This window comes from Bison bison, unplaced genomic scaffold (assembly GCF_000754665.1).
Source record: "Bison bison bison isolate TAMUID 2011002044 unplaced genomic scaffold, Bison_UMD1.0 scf7180017864505, whole genome shotgun sequence".
In the NCBI taxonomy this organism is placed as follows: domain Eukaryota; kingdom Metazoa; phylum Chordata; class Mammalia; order Artiodactyla; family Bovidae; genus Bison; species Bison bison.
Genome location: NW_011495062.1, coordinates 3,863,171 through 3,872,162, shown reverse-complemented (window position 1 = coordinate 3,872,162; position 8,992 = coordinate 3,863,171). Strand labels below are relative to the sequence as shown.

The 8,992-nt window shown below is 41.0% G+C and overlaps 1 protein-coding gene across 1 annotated transcript in view; it reads right to left on the bottom strand.

Moving 5' to 3' along the window:
• The window catches only part of SGCD (sarcoglycan, delta (35kDa dystrophin-associated glycoprotein)), a 448,681-nt gene extending 446,070 nt beyond the window's left edge, over window positions 1–2,611 (bottom strand). Inside the window, exon 1 of the mRNA XM_010829396.1 lies at window positions 2,145–2,611. The gene's annotated coding sequence lies outside the window, so the exon portion shown is untranslated. The remainder of the gene's footprint in view (window positions 1–2,144) is intronic.
• Window positions 2,612–8,992: the final 6,381 nt, after the last annotated feature.

Sequence of the window (8,992 nt, the reverse complement as noted above, 5' to 3'; positions counted from 1 at the left end):
GTAGCTTCTACCTCTGCCCTGCATTTCTTCACCTCTACCCTCCTTGACCCCTCTTTCTTTTTTTCAAATGTCAGCGGAGCTGGATTTCCACCTCCCATACTTCTAAAAGAGGGAAACTGTAGAGTTTCTTCCAAGTTTCAAGCAATGTTGTGCACAGCCCTGCAACGTGAAGTTGTTATTTCATGCTTGTTCAGCTCAGTTCAGTTCAGTTCAGTTGCTCAGTCGTGTCCGACTCTTTGCGACCCCATGAATCACAGCATGCCAGGCCTCCCTGTCCATCACCAACGCCCGGAGTTCACTCAGACTCAAGTCCATCGAGTCAGTGATGCCATCCAGCCATCTCATTCTCTGTCGTCCCCTTCTCCTCCTGCTCCCAATCCCTCCCAGCATCAGAGTCTTTTCCAATGAATCAACTTTTCGCATGAGGTGGCCAAAGTACTGCTCAACATGAACTAAATTTAGAGGAGCATGACATTAGAGCTCCAGAGTCTCCTTTTTCACAGGCAGTTTGTTTGGCTATGGTTCACATTGCTTCCCAACCTGTCTTGGCATCTTACGCACTCCATAGGCAACCCAAGTATAGTCACTGTCTATCCTATCTTCTTCCCCCTTTTTGGAATTATTCCAAATTCTCTTCACTCCAACCCAAGCCAAGCCAACCCAAAGATGATGGTCATGAAGAAAATATTTGTGTGCCATTTCTCAGAATAAGAAGTCCTGCTGCCAGTCATTTCCTAATTCCCTCCTCCAAGTGCAGACTGTAGAGAAAATAAAATTGCCAACTGAGAGGGCTGACTTGCCGCTGACAAAACACAATGCCTGCACACGTATCCAGGTCTTATGCAGACACATATGAACAAGTCCAGCCCCACACTCTTTACTCATCCACTAATCTCTGTGCTATCAGATACTTGTTGAGATATTTTAGAATAAAAGTAAACACAAACCTTATTGAGGTCCATCCTAAGAGGTCTAGCTACTCTGCTTTTCAAAAAGCAGCCACAAATCCATTCATTCATCTATTTCTCCAACTATACTCCTGGCCAAGCCCCTTGTGGAAAACACCATTGTTGTCACTCATGGCTCTGTCAGAAATCACAAAGCTCTAGTGAGATCTGGTCCAGCTCTTTCAGAACTGAACCACTTCCTGAAATGCGTTTATACTATATTTTGCATTTTCTAAATGCTAAATGTAGGATAAGGTATAGCTTTTGTGGAGGAGGGGTAAAAATCAGTTGCATTATAATTGATATCTATGAAAAATAATTATCTAAAATTTGTTATTTTTAAAAGCGCTCTCTTCAGTAAGGTGCAAAATAGAATAATTTAAATAAAATTCACATGGTTACATGTCTATCTTTTAACTAATTTTGAGTAAATTACTGCCTTCTGTGACTCTATAGTTATCTATACTTCATAAAATACAGAAGTATTTTTTATTGGAGTATAATTACTTCACAACATTGTTACAGAAGTATTTTCTGAAAGAAGTGCCAGATACTTCTGCAACTCAGAAAAACTGAAAATTATTATAGAAACAGAATTATAGATGTTGATCCAGCACATTTCTAGGCAAATATATCACTGAGCTCCTTAATGACAGTCAAAATCCCACATGATAATAAAAGATGCCAGGATCTCATACGCACATTTCTGTTCCTACACTCTGAAAGCATAATCCAAAATAGAAACTTCAAACCCTGATTCCCTCTAAAATGAAAGCCATTTTCTGCTATAAATGCCCCTCTCCAAACTCTCATGAAGCAAAGAACACAGACAGTTTCATCTAAAATTATCTTCCCTGTCAATGAACTGTCCTTTTTCGTAGAAAAGTTACAGAAGGTTGGAACAGGGTGACAACACAAGAGTTCACAGACTTCTTTTTCACAATGGTGTTGCCAGTTCAATCCTAACTTTTCAAAGCGTCTCTGCCCTGCTGAAAAGCACATTTTGGACGGGCTGGGGGAGAAGAAAAGATTACATCCCCACACCAGATGTTTAAGTGATGAAGTTCTAACTTGTTCCCACACATACACACGCCCGCCCCCCACCACCACCCACAAAAACTCGGAGTACTTCCAAACAATCAGCAGGTAGAAAGTGAAGAGAAAGCGTGGAAACGCAAGGACCGAACAGTCCCCTACCTCTTCTCTGCTTCACAGAGCTGCTGCTGAGTCCCACACAATCCAGGCGTGTGTGGAGCGGCTGGAAGGAGGCAGCCACTCGGCCTGCCGAGGGTGAGCAGGCCCAGCCTGCGTTCAGAAGCTGCCCCAGTCAGATTTTCCAACTGCAGAATTGTAGCCAAGTCCCTGCCCATGCCTGAAGAATTTCCTGAACAGCATTCCCGTTCTTTTTCTGACTGCTTTGAAACCGTACTCTGTACTTCAATACAGCTTTGTCAGGCCAACTCCCAGCTACTGGGCTGTCTCCAGCTCTCAATGGGAAACACATGTGTCAAGCACAGACGCGCTCCCCTGCCCCAGTGCCCATGCGTCTGCTCGGCTCACACAACCACAAAGGCAAGGGCTTCTAGAGCCAATGCTGATTTCTCAGCCATTCTCCACAGGGCCTCTGCTCCGGGGTGCTAGAAGCGGGAGCTGAGTCTCCTCTTGCTGCCGCTCCATCCCACCCCTTTTCAACTTTCTCCTTCCTCTCACAGTCCCCAGCTGATGACCCGTGTTAGCTGCCCCAACTCTTGCCAGTCCTGATTACAAGCCTATTACAACTGAGAGATGGGAATTCTGATTTGATCTCCCTACCTGCTGTTGTCTCTGTCTTTGCTCAATATTTCAATTGTTGGAAGGGAAACAATATTTTTAGCATTTTCAGACTGGTTCAGTACTTCCGAGTTGTTCCCGCATCCTGATGTATGCATCTTTTACTGATCTCACTAAAAATAATGCAATTATTTTTCAGGCACTTTTGTGGCTCTCTGCTCTTTAAGATGCTGGTCTGAAAATGTAACATTTGCATGCTGGTGTAATAGGTGTTGTGTAATGCAGACTGTGTAATACTTTCTATAAAGAAGTAGAAGGAGAAAAAAATGTACCTTATATCAGGATGTGTCTTAATTCTCTGCACCTGTGATTATTTCTGGATGGCACTCCATCAATGTCTTAGGTACATTCTCCTGGACCCTGTGGTCTACCTTTCCATAAAACACTAAAGGAAATTTCTAAAGATACGAAGAGGACACCCCTCTTCTGCCACACTGAAAACCCCTCATCTAAAAAGCCAAAGCTAAATTGTCAACAGTAACATTGTAGAATAAGCTGATTTAAAGAGAAAGCCTCATTTATTCTGAGGTTTTTTTTTTTCTTTTCTTTTTTGGGGTATTAATATTGTACTTCCAAAACTGTATCCCACTAGCAACTTATTTTGAAGAACTGGCTTGCCAGATTTTAAAAGTGCTGTGTGTTCCTAAGGGGCTGTTGTAAATAATGGATTTGGTGTGATCTGGGGTTTAACATTAAACTGCAATGGGTTCCTTCAGGAGGATTCGACTTTTGCCTTGGGAAGCAGTGTCTGTGGAGGGTGGGGAGGGAAAGGATCACATGTACCTCTAAGGTCAGGACACAATTATAGAATCAGAGAACTTCAGAGGAGAAGGGAACCCCAGAGATGATCCGATACAAATTCTATCAACCCCTCATTTTGCAAAGGGAGATGGAGGTCCACATGATGAAATGACTTGTCCAGAGGTGCAAAAGACTCTTAATGTTATAACTGAGGCCAGAGAGTGGATTTGGGTGAATTTTCCATGTGTTATCTCTATCCCAGCATCATTTGGGAAAGGCAGGATCATCTAACCTTCACAAGAGAAGGCTTATAATCTGATGGCCTGGATCTAATCTTAGCTCTGTCTCTTAAGGCTGTGAATCCTGATTAGTTTGCTTGACTTTTCTGGGCCTCAGTTTTCTCATCTGTAAAATGTAGATAACAACAGACTCTACCTCACAGAATTATTAGAATTTGATGAGATAATTCATGCAAACTGTCTATCAGAGTACATATAAATAAATTTTGGTTTACTTTTCTTTTTATTGAATTGAGCAAAAACCAGACTCTTTCTCTCACTGAAAAGCAAAATTGTACTCTCACATTTAGTTTGAGTTCCTAGAATCAACTATTTTATTGGCTAATTAACTTTTCTGCCAACTACCCTTTACATAATAGGGGTCTACCACCTTAAGCATAGACAAGCGTCCTAATGCTGTATTGGAACATTAGCCAACCACATGACTACGCTTCATTTATTCTCTACACATAAGACTGAAGTATTTCCTCAAGATTAACTCACAGGCAAGGTAAACAGTGAGACCAAATTTGCAGTCAGTTATATGATGCTGAACAAAGTGCTATTTGCACAGAACTGGACCTTCTCTCTGAACCTTAAGAGCTCAAGATTACCATTCTAAAAATAGAAGACCATTAACAATTGCAATTCCCATGTTTGGCAATGGGCAATGCTCTAAATTAACAGCAACAACTACAATATAAAATCCCCTAAGTCAAGGAAGAAATCCTACTGATGAAATGGTGACTACAAATTCTAAAGTACCAGATTTCTGTCTGGGGTTCTAGAGCCTTTGTTTCGAAAGAAATCATAGCAAGTGGTTCATGAACTTATTAATCATGTCGAGGTGCCCAACTTCTTTTGGGGAAAAAAAGAGGTAGGGTAGTTCTTAAATTTCCAAAGAAGACATACAGATGGCTAACAAACACATGAAAAGATGCTCAACATCACTCATTATCAGAGAAATGCAAATCAAAACCACTATGAGGTACCATTTCACGCCAGTCAGAATGACTGCGATCCAAAAGTCTACGAGTAATAAATGCTGGAGAGGATGTGGAGAAAAGGGAACCCTCTTACACTGTTGGTGGGAATGCAAACTAGTACAGCCACTATGGAGAACAGTGTGGAGATTCCTTAGAAAACGAAATAGAACTGCCTTATGATCCAGCAATCCCACTGCTGGGCATACACACTGAGAAAACCAGAAGGGAAAGAGACACGTGTACCCCAGTGTTCATCGCAGCACTGTTTATAATAGCCAGGACATGGAAGCAACCTAGATGTCCATCAGCAGATGAATGGATAAGAAAGCTGTAGTACATATACACAATGGAGTATTACTTGGCCATTAAAAAGAATACATTTGAATCCGTTCTAATGAGGCAGATGAAACTGGAGCCTATTATACGGAGTGAAGTAAGCCAGAAAGAAAAACACCAATACAGTATACTAACGCATATATACGGAATTTAGAAAGATGGTAACGATAACCCTGTATACGAGACAGCAAAAGAGACACTGATGTATAGAACAGTCTTATGGACTCTGTGGGAGAGGGAGAGGGTGAGATGATTTGGGAGAATGGCATTGAAATATGTATAATATCATATATGAAACGAGTCGCCAGTCCAGGTTTGATGCACGATACTGGATGCTTGGGGCTGGTGCACTGGGACGACCCAGAGGGAGGGTATGGGGAGGGAGGAGGGAGGAGGGTTCAGGATGGGGAACACGTGTATGCTTGTGGTGGATTCATTTCGATATATGGCAAAACCAATACAATATTACAAAGTTTAAAAATAAAATTAAAAATTAAAATAAATAAATAAATAAATAAAACATGTTAAAAATAAAATAAAATAAAACAATGGCAAAACAAAAGCAAAAATCATAAAACAACTGGAAAAATCAAGGTCAGATTTTATACAAAGGCAGTTAATGATGATTTAATCAAAAGGACACTGCTTTGAGACATGCAATGTTTCTCCACAGACTAACTACCTGGCTCCTTTCAACTTGTCTATTTGAAGAGGGATAACTCACTGAAACACCATTCATTACTACTAGCTGGAAACTTCTAAAAAGTTACTTACTTCTTCTAATGTTAAGAAAAATATCCAAAACTTGAATTATCAGACCAGCAAGTGGTCACATTCTGTCAAACTCATATGTGGCAATTGTTTAACATGCCCTCTTAATTATTTAACGGAAATGTGCTTTGTTTGATACGTTGCTGACAACTGAATAAAGATCCCAAACATCACCTGAAGGGAGCTTTTAAAATAACTAGAGCTAGGAGCCCCAAATCAAATAGATTTTGATTCTGTGGGAATGGGATAGGGACCAGGTAATAGTATTTTATTTTGAGCTCCACACCACCCACAAAACGATTTGGCCAAAATTAAAATGACTTTAGTATGAGCCAGACCTAAGAATCACTAAGTTACAGTGATAGCCTAACTTTTCCATCATAAGCCTAATCGTGTCACTCTGTGCGCTCAGATTCTTAGATGGCTTGCCATGGCTTGAAAGGGAAAAATGGCCCCCATCACTAAGACTTGAAAGGCCCGGCTTGATCTGGTCCCTTGTCTACATCTTCAGTCTCATCTGCTGTCAGTCTCCCTCTTCTTCCAGTGCTTCAAAGAAATCATATATCTTTCTACTTGAAAATCTTAAAAAAAAAAAAAAAAGATATTCTCTCTTGAAAATACAGCTCCAGTCTTATGTTTTCTTCTACTTAACTACTATTCAATCTTTAAATTCATATTCTATTATCACTTTCTCTAGGATTCAGGTATCTGAACCCCAGAACTAAAAATCCCCTGTTATATACATCTCCAAACTTGCACTCATAGATGTGATTATGTATTTATTTGTATTTTTGTTTGAATCATGTTAATCTTTCCTGCTAAAAAACTAAATATTCTCCTTCAGGCCTGAAACTAGCCTTGCTTTCTCCCTACTGTATCCTAGTTCTGTGCATACTGTGAAGCTTTTAGGAAGTGTACAATAGATATTTTCAAGTAAGTGAATGCAGTGTTTTAATCCAAGTCAGGAATATGCATCTAACTACATTGTTTTTTAAATCTCAAATTTTCAAACTTCATTTAATTCTTCTGACATGTTAAATTATTATATTATATTGTACTCAGAATACTGAGTTTTTCTATAAGGTGTAAATATTTTTAAAAACTAATAAACCATCCACATGTTTAGTTAAAAGACTGAGAAATTATCAAGTCAAGTGCCTGACAAAGCCCTTAAGGCCTCAGGTACAGGTACTGTTACTAAGCTCAAGTTTGTACTGCTTGCTAAATGATGGGCCAATAAAGGAAGAGATGAAGTATTAGGGAAATGAACACTGACTTTATTCAGAAAGCCAGCATACCAAGAAGATGGTGGACTAGTGTCCCAGAAAACCATCTTACCAAGAAAGTTGCGATACACATACAAAATGGAATATTACTCAGCCATAAAAAGGAATGCATTTGACTCAGTTCTAATAAGATAGATGAACCTAAAACCTATTATACAGAGTGAAGTAAGCCAGAAAGAGAGAAGCGAGTATCATGTACAGGATATAGAAAGATGGCACCGATGAGCATATCTGCAGGGCAGCAGTGGAGATGCAGACAGAACAGGCTTGCACACACAGCAGGGGAAGGAGAGGGTGGGAGGAATTGAGAGCGCAGCATGGAAACACATACATTACCATATGAAAAATTAGACAGCCGGTACAAATTTGCTGTATGGTGCAGGAAACTCAAAACCGGTCCTCTGTGACAACTTAGAGGGGTGGGATGGGTGGGAGGGAGGGAGGTTTCAAGAGGAAGGGACATAACATTTACCTCTGGCTGATTCATGCTGATATATGGCAGAACCCAACACAACACTGTAAAGCAATTATCCTCCAATTAAAAATAATTTTAAAAAAGAAATAGAATGTACTCCAAGGGGGTGGGGGATGTAGAATTCAAACTTCTTTGACATTAGAAAGGAAGGGGGTATGGCTGGATGTTGCAAACTTTTTGGTGGCAGAATCCCTTGTGTTTGCTGCTGTCCTCTTAGGTCTGGTCACATTATTCCTCCAAACCTCCTACAAGACAAAGGTTATGCCCTGTCCTACAACTTTCTGTCTCTACTGTAATGGAAAAATAGTATACCTTTAAAGGTCAGAGCCTCGAAAATGGGCTCTTCTGTGTATTACAGGCTTTAGGCAACATTCTTCTACAAAGGCACAAAGCCAGCATGACAAAGCACAGGCAACAGAGCACAAGTACCAAGTCACTCAGTCATGTCCGACTCTGTGAGACCCCATGGCCTGTAGCCCACCAGGTTCCTCTGAACATGGGATTCTCCAGGCAAGAATACTAGAGTGGGTTGCCATTTCCTTCTCCAACAGAGCACAAGAGTTACAGCTAAATGAATATATACAATATGCAGTCAGGTTTGGTCTTCTCTGTTACAGTAGCATGCTTATGATTATTGAGTAGAGGATCTGCTGTGCCAGTTACTTGAGAGGCAGGCTGAGTGCAGATGAAGTCATATAGAGGCACAAAGTACTTAAGGCACAAGTGAGAAGGGAGGCATTGGCCAGGACCCTTTTGGTTACAGCAGTCAAATCAGCCTTATGAAAAAAGCTGAGGTTCCTAAATCATACTACTCTAACCAAGTGGATTCTAAGCTGGGATGGAATGTAGCAGTTAAAATATAACCAAGGCTCTATCTTCTTGTCTGGACTTCATTCTCAGTTTTGCTTGCTCCACTGGGCAGTAAGATGTCCACAGGTGGTCCCAAGCTCATCATCACAGGGCAAATCAAAGATATTTTTCAGAAAGGATGTTAGGTATGCCAGGTTGAGCCACAAGGTTATCCCTGAACAAACCCCTATGAACAGGGGTATGAGACCTGGGTTCATTCCCTGGGTTGGGAAGATCCCCTGGAGGACGGCATCGCAATCCACTCCTGTATTCTTGCCTGGAGCACCCCCATGGACAGAGGAGGGTGGGCTACAGTCCATTTGGTCGCAAAGAGTGGGACACAACTGAGTGACTAAGCACAGGACAGCACATGAGACTCTGTTTGGTCCATATTCGGCTCATGTGACAACCCTGGCAACTAAAGGGAAGGAATCAGCTCCATCGCCAACATATGAAAAAGTAGGCTAGTTGGGAAAGTCAGGAAGCTCCCCTG